Here is a 13827-nt window from a genome sequence, read left to right on the forward strand (position 1 = left end):
GTTTTAACTAGCATCTATAGTTATAACACTACTTTTTCTGCTCTCTTCTTTTTTCGCCCTTTTATGGTAACGAGCGCTTGAGGGGTCGCACTTCAGTTCTTGAGTTCTTCTTGGCTCTGGACTTTTTTATCGCACCAGATCTGATAATGAACGGAAGACAGGAATGAAATCAAGCAACCTCTTTTACCATTCCACGAATCCTTGTTCTCTCAAACTGTCCCAATATGGAAACCATGGAGCAAAGAACCGACGATTGTCAGTTTCTCGTCATCTCTTATATCACTCGATGAGTAAGCTTCCTGAATTTGTTTAAATCTCTTTGTATCGTGACAAACTCTTGATCCACAGGTTTGACAGGATGACGCTCATAAAATATGAATATTCAGAGTAGGTAGGAAACTGAAAAAGTACCTTTCGGTGTTGGCAACAAGGTTGATGATCATGATGAAATTCGCTGAATCGTTGAATTACTTTGTCAATAGTAACCCTGCTCTCTACGCCACGGTTACTTTCGTTCAATTGGCTTTGGTCCTCAGAATGGCACGTTGATTTTGGTGAGAAGGCATTGGACAACATAGCCAAGACATGACTATGCTTAGAGAAGTTGCTAAAGCAAAGGAGACAATAAAAAATTCTTCGGATTTCCCGGGGCCAGTTGAAGGGGCGTTCATGTTGAAGCGATTGGAAGTTGCAAAGAGGAGGTTGCGTGGCAGAGGTTGCGTGATTTTCTTCGTATCTTGCGTTCATTATCAGATCTGGTAGGAGAAAAAAAGTCTAGAATCGTTTGCTAGTTGTCCGAGAGTGGCAGTCAAAAGCCGGTCAAAATAAACAAATATGCCCCGCTTTTGATGGAAATGGCGGGCTGATTCATGTGGACAATGGGGGCAAAAATTGTGTAAACGTTAAACACCAATGTGGCAGTGGCAGCTGGGATCGAGTTGACNGGCAACAAGGTTGATGATCATGATGAAATTCGCTGAATCGTTGAATTACTTTGTCAATAGTAACCCTGCTCTCTACGCCACGGTTACTTTCGTTCATGTGGCAGTGGCAGCTGGGATCGAGTTGACAGCTAGTATTTTGGGTATTTGGAGAGCTTGCGTGAGCCACGCTGAAAGCCCAACTAGAAATTGCCGAGCTCCATTTTCAAGGTGGTAATCTTGAGCAAGGTTACGCGGAGTCAAATGCAGGTGCTGGTACTGTCAGCCTGGAAGAATTTCTTCAAATTTCAAATGGGGAGGCTAATGATAAGGTTTAATATTTACACTTCATTGAAGGAAAGTTACCAAATGTCAAATATTTTGACCTGCATTATAGTGGAAATGCTTGTAATTATTTTCAACTTCATTTCATGGTTAAACCATGTCCACGCCCAATAACTAAATACAAATAAAAAGTCAAGCTAGCTTTGGCTATCAAATCTGTTTGAACCCTGTTTGCACTCGGGTCAAGAAGTGGCCATGACGGCAAAAAATTGTAAACAGTAATCAGTGGTCTCCAAGAGGCAGCTTAAAAGGTTGCGTGAGTTTTTAAAAACTTGCGTCAATGATAATCGTCTTACTGATAATTGAATCGAGACTGAGAAATTTGTATACGTACGTACGAGTACATTCAGCACGATTGGTAAAGTCTCAAAGTCACTGTCAAAAGGCTAACTCTCTGACGTGCCTGAATTTTGGGATTGCGAGAGTTCTATGGCTTTCAAGCCTTGAGAGGGGAAGCACCACACGCAGATCATAGAAGGTACCAATAGTATTTTTATATGCACTTCTAAGGGGTCTGATAAATGGCTAAGAACTTGACCAGAGTCAGTCGGATCCTCATCAAGTCACACCTTTGCCTGCGTTCCTGAAGAGACGCGAGACGCAGATTGTCCAGACGTGGATAATCATGTCCTCTGACTCCTGACACAAAGCGTGAAAATTTCGGTTTCACCCGACAGCAATGATGTCCTTCTTGAAAGGACCTTTGAAAGCACGCTCAAAAGAAAAACTCAAGCAACCTGCTAGGCTGTCTCTTACAGAACACTGATTACCGTCTGCACAACAAAAAATCGCCTGAACTCAGATACTTCACTAATCTACGTTAATTGAGTGTCAAAATAACATCATTGTTGACCATAGTTTGTCTAGGGCACCCTAGGCATGATTATCTATGATTAATTGTTCTTTCAGTGTTTTCAACACGAGGGTATTTTCCATTGCATTGTGGTCAAATGTGAATTTCACCTTCAGCTGCCCAATACCAATATGGCGAAATCACCAATATTGTGTCCAGTCTAGTGCGATTGTCATCCCAGGAACCAGTGGAGTTTCAAGGACGACAAGATGGCGGCTGTAACAAAAAAGAAGAAGATTGCGGTACAAATGGGAATTTGTGAGACGGCATGCAGGTCCATCTGTCAACCCACAGAGCAAATATCCAACACGGACTGCTTCTTGGAGATGGTTTGTACCTTCACGACGAGGGTAGAGACCTTGGGTGAGCTCTACAAGGATTTGAAGGGAATTGACGGATCGCCGGAGGTTCTAGCGGCCGCCAAGAAGGACATGGCTACGTTGGCGGACATGGAGGGAAGGGTGCAGAACGCGGCACTACACAGACCACCAACCTCGATGCTGCAACAACAAGGGACGGCAACCAGAACATTGAGGGAGCAGGTCGGGCTATGTCCGAGCACTCTCTCTAGTATGGCAACACCACCCCAGATGATAGTTTGGGTCAAAAAGTTCATGGTTTGTCATGCAGCATCCAATATGGACACGATTGATCTGACTCAACAACACTCTTTCTTCACCACACACTTAGATGCAACTTTGGCGGGCTACATGGACTTGGTCATCTCTCCTTCTTCAACAATCTCAGATTGTGTCCGACTTTTAGAGGGGAGATTTTTGGAAATTAATCCACTGTTTCAACGGCGTTGGCAATGGCATAAGGCGGAACTTCAGCCGGGTCAGTCCATGAGGGACGCCATAACCGATTTGCAAAAGGTCGGCGAGGAAACCAAATTGTCCAAAATGACCACAGTTGACTGGTACATGTTCAAGGCAATTCACATGAGCCGCCTTCATCCAGACATGATGCTGGAACTTCTGAAAATGAAGAAACCGTCATTGTCAGACGTCATTGAAGCCTTAACAGCGTTTGAAAGCGCAAGGAATGTCCGAGCAGCGACAACAATGGTGCACGCAATTGAGAGTGCAAACAAGGATCACAACGTTGCCGCAGTGGGTCCAAGAGCCACATGTTTCAAGTGCTGGGGTTTGGAACATCCGGCACATGAGGTGTTATGAGTGTGGCAGACTTGGGCATATCGGACAGTTCTGCAATAAGAGGTCAGGCAATGGAGGGAGTTCAACAATGCAACATCGAGGAACTGGAGGGAACGGGAGAATCAACCCTATTGTCCAAGCAACGGATGAGGTTGAGAGCAAAATATGCGTGGTCAATCCATCCTCAACGACGCCTAGGACGACCATACTACTAGGAAATTTTCTGGTCCAGGTCGTACCAGATTCTGGGGCAGTTGTCACGGTCTTTCCTCCACACCTCGTCCCAAATGATGCCATTCTGGAGCCAGCCTCGAAAATGGTCGCTCTGGTCTTGGCAAGTGGTACAAAGATGGGTCAGTTGGGGGTCTTGACAATTTCATCTGTGGTGCAAGAAGGAGATGGCTTTTTGGGACCACGCCGAGACATCATGATTTATGTCTCTCCCGATCTCACTGGTCCACCACTTATTGGATGGCAAGATTGCGTGGCTTTGGGGATTTTGCCACAACATTTTCCACTCCTCAATCATGAATTGCTCTTGGTCAAACCAGCCAAGGTTTCAGGGGTTCAGGAAGCAGAGCATGGTCGGTATGATGCGATCAGCTCCATTGACGGAGATGTACACCAATACGTCAAGGCCGAGCAATTGTTTAACCACTTTGAGGATTTCTCGGTTTCCTTGGTCGGATTAGACTGTGGGGAGGGGATCGAAGTCAAGGACGAAGATGATGAGTCACTTTGGCACTTGCCTGGAGAGGCGGCCAACGGCATGGCTTTCCTTGCATTGAGCAGGAACTTCAAGGAGAAGTCCCCCAATTTTTACCACAATGATGGGGGCAAATAATGAGCGGTGTCTGGATGAAACCAATGAAGACTTTGTGAAAAGGCTTGAAGAGGAAATTAAGGCTGAATTTGACTCAACATTTTGCACAATGTTGGGTCAAGTGGGTGGTGGTTCTATCAAGGGACCGTAATCTGCAGATTGAGTTGGACAATTCGCGTGGAGTTAAGCCAATCCATGTCACCACGTCTAGGCAAGTCCCCATTCATCTCCGCCTTCAAGCAGATGCCCTGATGAAGGAACTTGAAACGGCGGGAGCAGTCGTCCGTTGCGACCAGCCCACCACTTGGGTATCTCCAGCTCATTTTGTGCAAAAGCCGGGAGGTAAAAAGGTGAGGTTGGTAACGGATTACAGGCAGTTGAATAAGGCAACAAAAAGACCTGTTAGGCCGTTTCCGTCCGCAACTGACCTGATGAAGAAAATCAGCCGATCTTCACAATGGCATCCATGGTTACTACCAGATCCTGATGGACACGGAATCGTCACTGCTAACTGCTTTCTTGCTGCCCGAAGGAAAACGCCGGTACACCATTGCTCCTATGGGGTTAAATTCGAGCAGTGATGAGTTTAACATCAAGACTGACGACGCTGTTTGGGATCAACTCACCTGCCTCTTGAAGATCATCGCCGATATGCTGGTACAAGGGGACACCATTGGGCATGCATTCCACAGACTCCGTATGGTTCTGCTTCGGTGCTGGGCAGCTGGTATTAAGTTGTCGCTTGAGAAGTTGGAGATGGGACAGTCGCTGAAGTTTGCGGGGTTCGTTGTCTCCAAGGACGGGGTCCAACCGGACCCTGCAAACCGGGTTCCATTCGCGAGTTCCCACGACTGACTTCGATCATNTTCTACTTTGGTGTCAGGCTGTTGCCATTAAGTTGCTGCTTGAGAAGATAGAGGTGGGACGATTGCTGAAGTTTACGGGGTTCGTTGTCTCCAAGGGACGGGGTCCAACCGGACCCTGCAAACCGGGTTCCATTCGCGAGTTCCCACGACTGACTTCGATCATGGAGCTTAGATCTTTCTTTGGGCTTCTCAACACCCTCACCACGTTCTTGCCGGATCTCTCACACGCAACGGAAAAGTTGAGATCCCTTTTGAAAAAAAACGTGGCGTTCTTGTGGACCGAATGAGGCCAAATTTGAGCCAGCCCAAGTGGTCTTGACCTCGCCGGCATTGGTCAAGCCATTCGACATTTGGCTCAAAACCGAACTAATGACTGATGCTTTGCGGGACTTTGGGTTTGGGTTTGCCCTCATTCAACGCAAGGTTTCCGGGGTTATTTGCCTTATACAGTGCGGGACTTGCTCCCTTTTGCCTACCCAGAAAAATTATGCGACGATTGAATTGGAGGCCTCAGCCATCCTCTGGGCCGTAAAAAAGTGCGACCATTACCTCCGCGCAATGCCGGACTTTGTTGTCGTTACAGACCACAAGCCACTCCTAGGCTCATTTGATAAGCCCCTTGCTTCATTGATGAACGCGCAACTCCAGCGGATTCGCGAGAGGCTTGAGATTTACTCATTTACGTTGGATTGGAATGCGGGCAAACGCCATCTCATCGCGGATGCGCTTAGCTGTGCACCTTTATTCCCACCGGATCCCTCAATGGAGATTGCAATTTGGATGGTTAACGTCAACAACCCGGCTCTCAAGGTCGTTATGGAGGGTATTGATGAAGAATACGTGCTTCTTTGAGACAAGGTTTGGAGTGGGATCAATCCCCCGGACCTTCCATCAAGTTTAGCACTGTTTGCGGGAGTGTTCTCGTCTTTGCGGGTTGAGGGTGGCCTGGTTTTATCTGGGGATCGGTTGGTCATCCCACGCCCGGCCCGCGCGGAAATTCTACGTCCACTCCACCTCTCAAACAGAAGGATGACCAAACCTACAATTTTGGCCCGCCAGCTCTATCTTTGGCCCAGTATGCCCAACGAGATCAGGCAGATAGTCTCTGCATGTGTGTCTTGTCGAAAACGTCATCCTTTGTCCCCATCCAAGCCTTTGTGGATGGCGGCATCAACCACGGAATACTCGCTCCAACGCGTCTATGCGGACATTTTTGGCCCAAAGGGATCCCAGTTTCTGGTTATGATTGATAGCTACAGCGGTTTTCCGTTTGTAGCCCAGCTCTCCACCCTCTCGACGAAGGCCGTCGCCTCCGTCCTGATGAATTGGTTTTGTCAGGTCTGCCTGCTTTGATCCATTAAAATGGACAACCCCAGTTTTGGGGACCGTTCGTGGCGTTCTGCGACTGACTTCACATCATGCACGAGATGTCTTCACCTTACCATCCTCAGTCCAATGGCTTGGCCGAATCCGCTGTCAAGTCCATGAAGGCTCTGCTCGCCAAGCTTGGTGGCCGCCTCAATAGTGAGGACTTCAGGATGGCTTTACTCAGTTGGCGGGTGACGCCTCGTGCTAACGGCTTTAGCCCCGCCTACGGGTTCTACGGGCGCCACTTAAGAGCTCTCCTTCCGGATGTGCACGATCCTCACATCACCGCTCGAATGGAGGATTTCCGGTCCGCGCGATTGAGCGGACATGCTATTAATGAACATAAAAGCATGCCACAAGGTAATGAATGTACTTTCAAACCATAAAGTTCAGCTCAGTTTGAGGCTGCCGGTTGCTTGTTTATCGGGTAGACGTCAATTTTACGTATCAATTTGACTTGTAAGTTTTGTGCCGGACTTGGCCGAATCGGACACTTACCACATTTTTCATAACATCCTAATCTTACCGGACCTGCACAATGAGCAGTGATTTGGTTTTTCTCGCTTGCCTTCTGAAGAATTCGACCTCACATAGTTTAGCAGCAATAGAACCTGGTATATTAAAAGTAAGATAATTGACTCTACAAACAAACGGTTGTAAATTTGAATTTCTTCTAACCTGCATGGCAGGGGTCTCATTTGTCGTTGTTTTGCACTGTTGATCTTGTTTTGTTGTTGTTCTGCACCGTCTCATTTTGTTTCTGTAATACTGTTCACCAATCGGTCGCTAATTGGTTGGAGTGTGAGCAGGAGTAGTGGAAGGTTCATCATGTCCCGCATTTTGCGCTGGGGGTGCGGATTGCATCCGGAAGCGGGATCTTGTGACCAGCCTGGTGGGGGGAAATATTGGATAATTTGAGTTTTCCCTGATCTGCTGGATGCTTGCAAGGGCTGGCCCCAGCTCGTGTGGGAGCCAGACTTCACACATGGTTTTCTTGTTCTTGGGCTGTGGCCCCCGTGACGTTACATTCCTATGATGGTGGTCCAGCCCGTCCCTGACCCCTGGTCGTGGTGGGACAAACGGAGGAAGTGTGGACTGAAAAGGGGAGGGGATTTGCTGCCAAATGGACGAACTAGCACTTTGGTGGGTGTTAGCAATTCTCTGAGGTTGAAAGGCAGTGTCTTAAGAGGCAGGACGTTTGCCTGGGCACCGGTGTCTACAATGGCCATTGTTGTCAATGGTGCCACGCCGATGACCGCCCCTGACAGTTCGTTGTCGTAGTCTTGGGGGCTGAGAGGGTTGTTGACGCAAAACACTTTGTAGGAGACAACAGAGGCCCCATTTTTGCGTTGCTTGGCCGTCTGCTCCTGCTCGCACCCTAACTGTCTCACATCATCGTGCCGTTGCTCCGTCCGCAGCTGCCTTAGGGATGACATGCATTCTGATCCGACGTGTCGCACTCTGCCGCACCTGCTGCACGTTTCGTCCTTGGCGGGGCACTGGGCCCTCCCGTGCCATAATTTAGAGCCGCAGCAGTAGCAGCCACCCCTGCCATTACTGTGCCGTTGACGACTTTATTGTGAGTTATTGAGTATGGTCCAGCAATTTGGTTGATTGATTGCCCACCATGGGGGTCTTCCTCATCCATGGTCATGATTGCGGCCTAGCTCTTGTTGGTGGCTTCACTGATGGAGTCATGCCCAGAGCTGCCGCGGACATCTCTAATTCCACAGCCTTCACACGGAGTTCACCCATATTCCACTTGTTTTGAAAAGCACTAGCTCTGACGAGTTGCAAGCTGGTACCTCAAATTGCCTGGTGGCGGGTGAGGTGTTCTCTGCATGCGGTGCGTAGCAGTCCGCTGCGACTAGCTGCCTCCTTGAGGCGGTCCAGGAATGGAGTGAATGTTTCCCCTTGTCCCTGCGTTGCGTCCAGGAGCAGGTTTAAGATGAGTTACTCCAATCTGAGGTTGCCAAAAAGCTTGCGTAAGTGGGTTATGACGTCTGTGTAGCTGACTTCTGGATCCTTGAGGTTCGGGAACCTTGGGCGAATTGCCCTTTGGGTTGGATGGGCAAGGGCCAAGCCAAGGAGTTGTAGCCATTGTTGATTGGTGATGCGTTCCCCTTGGGTGGGTGGGGCATCATGCCTGTAGAAAGTTTCACGATATGCCTCGAATGTGTCTGTCCAGGCGTCCAGGTACTCGAGTCGTTGTCATGGAATTCGACGTGATTGAAAGTAGGGGGCTGCGGAGCGCCTCTGCCATGCACAGGGTTCATGTCATTGCCGGAATTACAAGGTGTTTCAAAAGTACCGGAACAGTTAAATATGGTTATAACTTTGGCTTGGTTGGTCTGACAAAAGAGTGTTCAAGGAGCGAAAGATGTAGGAAGGGACACTTTAAAAAAGATAGGAGTTTTATTCACAATAACCTCCTTTAGCTTTAATTACAACCTTTAATCGCTTAGTGACGGAGGCACACGAGTCACGGATGACTTTTGGATCAAAATTGTCCCAAGCAGAAGTTAAGGCTTTCTTGAGGCTGTTGATGTTTGGGTGGTTTTTGGTCCCAACCTTTCTCTCCAGAATGGGCTATAAGCAAAGTCCATGGGATTCACATCTGGGGAGGAAGGGGGCCACATATCTTTGTCCCAAAATCCGTCGAAGTTTTCCTTGCACCACGATTGAACCTTTTTTGCTGTGTGTGAAGGAGCTCCATCCTGTTGGAAGATATAGGACGGCTCCCACGTCTGCTGGTCTATCCATGGTTTTACATTGGACTTCAATACGTCCAACTAAATGTCCTGGTTTACCTTTATGCCCTCTGGGATGAAAATGAGAGGGGTCTTCCTCCCACAGGACGTCACCCCGGCCCAAACCATAACCCCGGCTGGTTTTTGGCGTCTAAAGACCGTCCGCTCATTAACTGGTATATCTTGGATGGTTTGAGCTAAAATGCGATCATTTTGGCTATTGTAGGCAGCTTCTATGACGAAATTCTTCTCGTCCGTCCAAATGGCACTGGGGCGCGTGACGGAGGTGAGGGCACTGAGCATTTTTCTTGATCGTTCAAGCCTCTTGTCCTTGGATGCGGCACTGAGAAGCTGTCTCTTCTGGAGACGGTAAGGGGTCATCTTGAGGTCATCCCGAACGATTCTCCACATGGAAGTGGCGTTGATTCCAGCTTCTTGTGCCAATTTTCGGATCGATCTTCTGGGGTTTCGCGCGATTTTGGCTCTGGTGGCTTTGATTAGCCTGGGTGATCTAATTGACCTTGGTCGTCCGGTTTTAGACCTATTTTCGAAGCTATTTGTCTCCTCAAACCGTTTTATCGTTCGATGAACAGTGGTAGGCTTGACCTTCATGCTTTGGAGCTCTCGAGCTATCTGGCGAATGCTCAGTCCGTTTTGATGAAGCCGAATAATTGCTGACCTGGTCTCCATTTCTTCCCTTGGCTGATTACTCTTTGGTCTGACAAAATTATGCTCGTTTTGAAACATCAAGACAGGTGGTCAGACAATCACATGCACCTAAATTTGAGTTGGTGGGAAGTTTAAATCATGAGATACGAGGGATCCTAATAGGGGTTCCGGTACTTTTGAAATACCCTGTAGGTCTTGCACTTTCCACTCCTGATTCAGTTAATCCTCGTCGCCAATGAAAAATTCGACCTCATGCAGTTTAGCACCAATAGAACCTGGTATATTAAAACTAACATAATTGACTCTACAAACAAACCTAACATTGTAAAAGGAGCTGGCGTAGCCGAGCGGTCTAAGGGGCAGCGCTAACAAGGCAAAAAGCCCCTCCCTAGATGTCGTAAGTTCAATCTGGCGCCGGAAGTAACTCTTTTCGACCAACTCTTATCGCTTCTCCTCTGTTGGTAGCCCCAACCTAGCGAAATCACCTACTCTCTTCTTCTTGTCTGGCCCCAGGGAGTACGTTCCTCCTTGGTTTCCAACTTGCACGTGTGTTGTTTACCTGCTCTACAGCTGGTTCTCATTCAAACGTGCTGGTTTCTTCCTTTGGCTCTCTTGGCTCTGTCTTCTTCTTCTTCTACTTTTTCTTTTCATCTTTTATTTTTCTCTCGCTCATTTCTAACGGTTTTTCTCTTGAAACTGAAGGAAGCTTACAGATTATTTTTCTATATTCTTTGTTCAGGTTTCATGTATGTTCAATTAGGATCCTTTAAATAGCCTTGCTTTCAATAACCATGGAAGCTTTATTGAAGGGACTTTTTGAAGGGGCTAGGAACTGTCTTGAGCTGGTTTTGGATGGGAAAACTCCGTCCTCTATCAATAAGCCTTTCATTATGGAAGCTTTGATAGCTTGGGTTGGTCACACCCAGTCACTACTTGACTGTGGGATGAACCAGTCAAGTGTAGGCAAAAGGGACACAGGCACTGACACTCTTGATTTGATTCAAACGCCCCTTGTAGTCAAAGAGGTCATAGAGGTCAAAAAGAGCATAGTAGGGAATGCTCTCGAAATTTGTGATGTCCATAAACGACAGAAATGCAAAAAGGCAGGCAAAGGGTGTAAACTGCCTCACCCAGAATGGTGTCCCAAACTTAGAGAGTTTGGCCTGCTCAAATTCAATGAGACGGGGTGTTCCAAATAGGGGTGTAGCTTTTTTCTACCCATTTATGTGCATGAGATCTTTGAGGCACAAGGTATGCCTCAATTTCAAATGCACAAAGGCCCATCTCAGGGGCACTCGGAGGAAGAGACAGCAGTTGTCTCAACCTCATAGTCAAGTCTCTCAACAGACTTACCCCACCCCTTTCCTCTCTCCTTCCCTATTTCCCTCCCCTTGTTCCCCTCCCTCTCCTACAACCTCACCCTCAATTCCTTTAACCTCTCTTCTGCCCATACTTTGTAGCCCTAAGCCCCCCTCTAGTCGCCATGAGCCCCACGCATCTTTTAGATCGTATGCTCAGGTGGCGGCCAGAGTTCCTTCTCCCTCTTCTCCTCCCCTTTTACCCTCTCCTCAAAGGTTCTCTTATCCTCCACCTAAGGTTAGTTTTTGTCCAAAAACAGAATTTTTTGAGGTTAGAGAGCATAGTCAAAGATTTGATAGCTCTAGTCCATCGAAGGGCTATCTGCCCATAAAAGGGCTTTATTTGAATGTGCATTGTCTTATTTCCAAAAAAGATAGCACAAAGATCAAGGTTCTTGAGGAACTAGCTTTAGATAGGCAGGTCTCGTTCATTTCCATGACAGAAACCTGGCTTCGACCAGGAGTCTTAGATGAAGAGCTGGCCATGGTTGGTTTCAATTTAGTTCGATGTGATAGAGTACGCCCTGACAATCCCATTTTTCCGCATGGGGGCGTATGTCTATATGTTAGAAATGACCTGCACACTAGTCATGTAAAAATGTCTAATGGAGAAGTAGAGGTCTTAGTTTGTCATCTTCAAGGTCTTGATCTGTCCATTGTGACAATCTACAGGCCCCCCTCTTGTTCAGTAAGCTCGTTCTTGTCAGCTCTCAAATTCATAGGAAATGAGTTGGACCAGTCAGTTTGCTCAAAGGTTTTCTTTGTAGGGGACTTCAATTTTCCGGCTAGCGTTGTAGAGTGGGAGGCTAGTCCAGATGGGTATATTCCCATTTCGAAATCGACGTCTCAGTCGTTCGAAAAGCTGGAGGAATTTGCGATCTTGCGCAATCTCTCTCAGCATGTTGGTGTAGCCACCAGAGCCAATAGCGTTCTTGACTTGTTTTTTTCCAATGACCCTGATCTGATCCAGTATGTCCATGTGACACCTAGTAATCTGTCAGATCATCATGTTCTCGAGATAGGGTCGACCATTACTCAAAAGCCGGCGTGCTCTAGAGTAAGACCGGCCAAAAAGGTCGGTCTGGCTAAGTTCAAATTAAAAGATGAACATTGGCCGTTGATTATAGAAAGGTTAGGGGAGCTTGATCTCATTTCAATGCTGAAAAAGGAATCGTCCATAGATGTAGCCTTAGACAAAATGATTCTAGTTTTTGAGGACGTCTGTTCCACTCTAGCAATCTCTGAATGTGTTGCGCAAGGCGGGGCAGAGTCTAAAATTCCGAATTACAGAAAGCAATTGTTTAAAAAGAGTTGCAAATTAGCAAAAAGGCTCCAGAGCAATTTGAATCCAGTAGTTGTGGCTAGCCTTCAACGAAAGTTGGATTTAATCCAAGGTAGAATAAAGGCCTCCATTGAGACAGGTCAGTTGAACAAGGAAAGTAGAGTTGTTCAAGAGGTGAGGTCGAATCCGAAGGCGTTTTTCTCTTATGCAAACTCTAAGAGAAAGATCAAACACCCTGTAGAGCCTTTTGAGGTCAATGGGGAAACCATAGACAATGTAGTCTATGGTGAACATACTTGGAGATCAGTTCTCTAGTGTGTTTTCAACTCCACTGAGTTTAGGAGCGACAGCCCATTGCTCTATTGATGAGTTTGTTGGGACTTGCAAGGCTTGTCAAGTTGAGCATTTAGATGATCTTGTAGTCACAGATCAGGACGCTTTAGAGGCCATCAGGGAATTGAGACTTTCGAGCTCTCCTGGCCCTGATGGGGTGACATCTCAGTTTCTGATGAGATGCTCGCAGGTTCTTGCTCCTGTTTTCTCGTACTTGATGCGTTTCATCTTGGACCAGGGCAAGTTCCCCTCTTCTCTGAAGGTAGCTCGTGTTGTTCCAATTTTCATAGGGGCAGATAAGTCACTCTCCAGTAACTATAGGCCGATTTCTCTCACTTCGAATATTGCGAAGGTGTTTGAGAAGATCATGAAGTTCAAACTTGTTGAATTTCATGATATCCATGAAGTCTATCCTCCTAAACAGCATGGGTTCCGAGCACATTTTAGCACGGTTACCCAACTGATTGAACATATAGAGCAGGTTATTGAGGGACTGGAGAGCCATGAATCAGTCAATGTAGTCCATCTCGGCTTTACCAAAGCCTTTGACAAGGTAGATCATGGCCTTTTAGTTAACAGGCTCCATGAGATTGGGATCCAAGGCAAGGTTCTCAATTGGCTAAAAAGTTTCATTAGTGGTAGTAAACAATTAGTTAAGTTTGAGGGATCCCTTAGTGACGTACATGATGTTAAGTCGGGTGTCCCTCAGGGCTCCATTTTGGGTCCTCCCCTTTTCATTATCTTCATTGCTCAGCTTCAGAAGCTTGGTAGTAGTAATGTCAGTATCTCTTCTTAAGCTGATAATACAAAATTGGTAGTTGGTAGGAATGTCATAAGTCCGGTTGTCTGTTAGTGGTCCTAGACCAAATCTACTCCTGGGTTGCTGCAAGTAACATGGCTCTGAAGGGAATGATATTCCACTCAATGACCTTTGGGTCGTCGCCATTAGACACTCCACAATTAGATGATGAAGGTAAGGGCATTGAGCAGGTCTCATCCATGAAGGATTTAGGTGTAGTCCTCCAAGATAATGGAAAGTTCGATGAGCATATCCAGTTGAAAGTTGGTAAAGCTTTTCAAACATGTGGTTGGATATATCGCAC

Source organism: Tigriopus californicus, chromosome 1 (assembly GCF_007210705.1).
Source record: "Tigriopus californicus strain San Diego chromosome 1, Tcal_SD_v2.1, whole genome shotgun sequence".
Classification (NCBI taxonomy): domain Eukaryota; kingdom Metazoa; phylum Arthropoda; class Copepoda; order Harpacticoida; family Harpacticidae; genus Tigriopus; species Tigriopus californicus.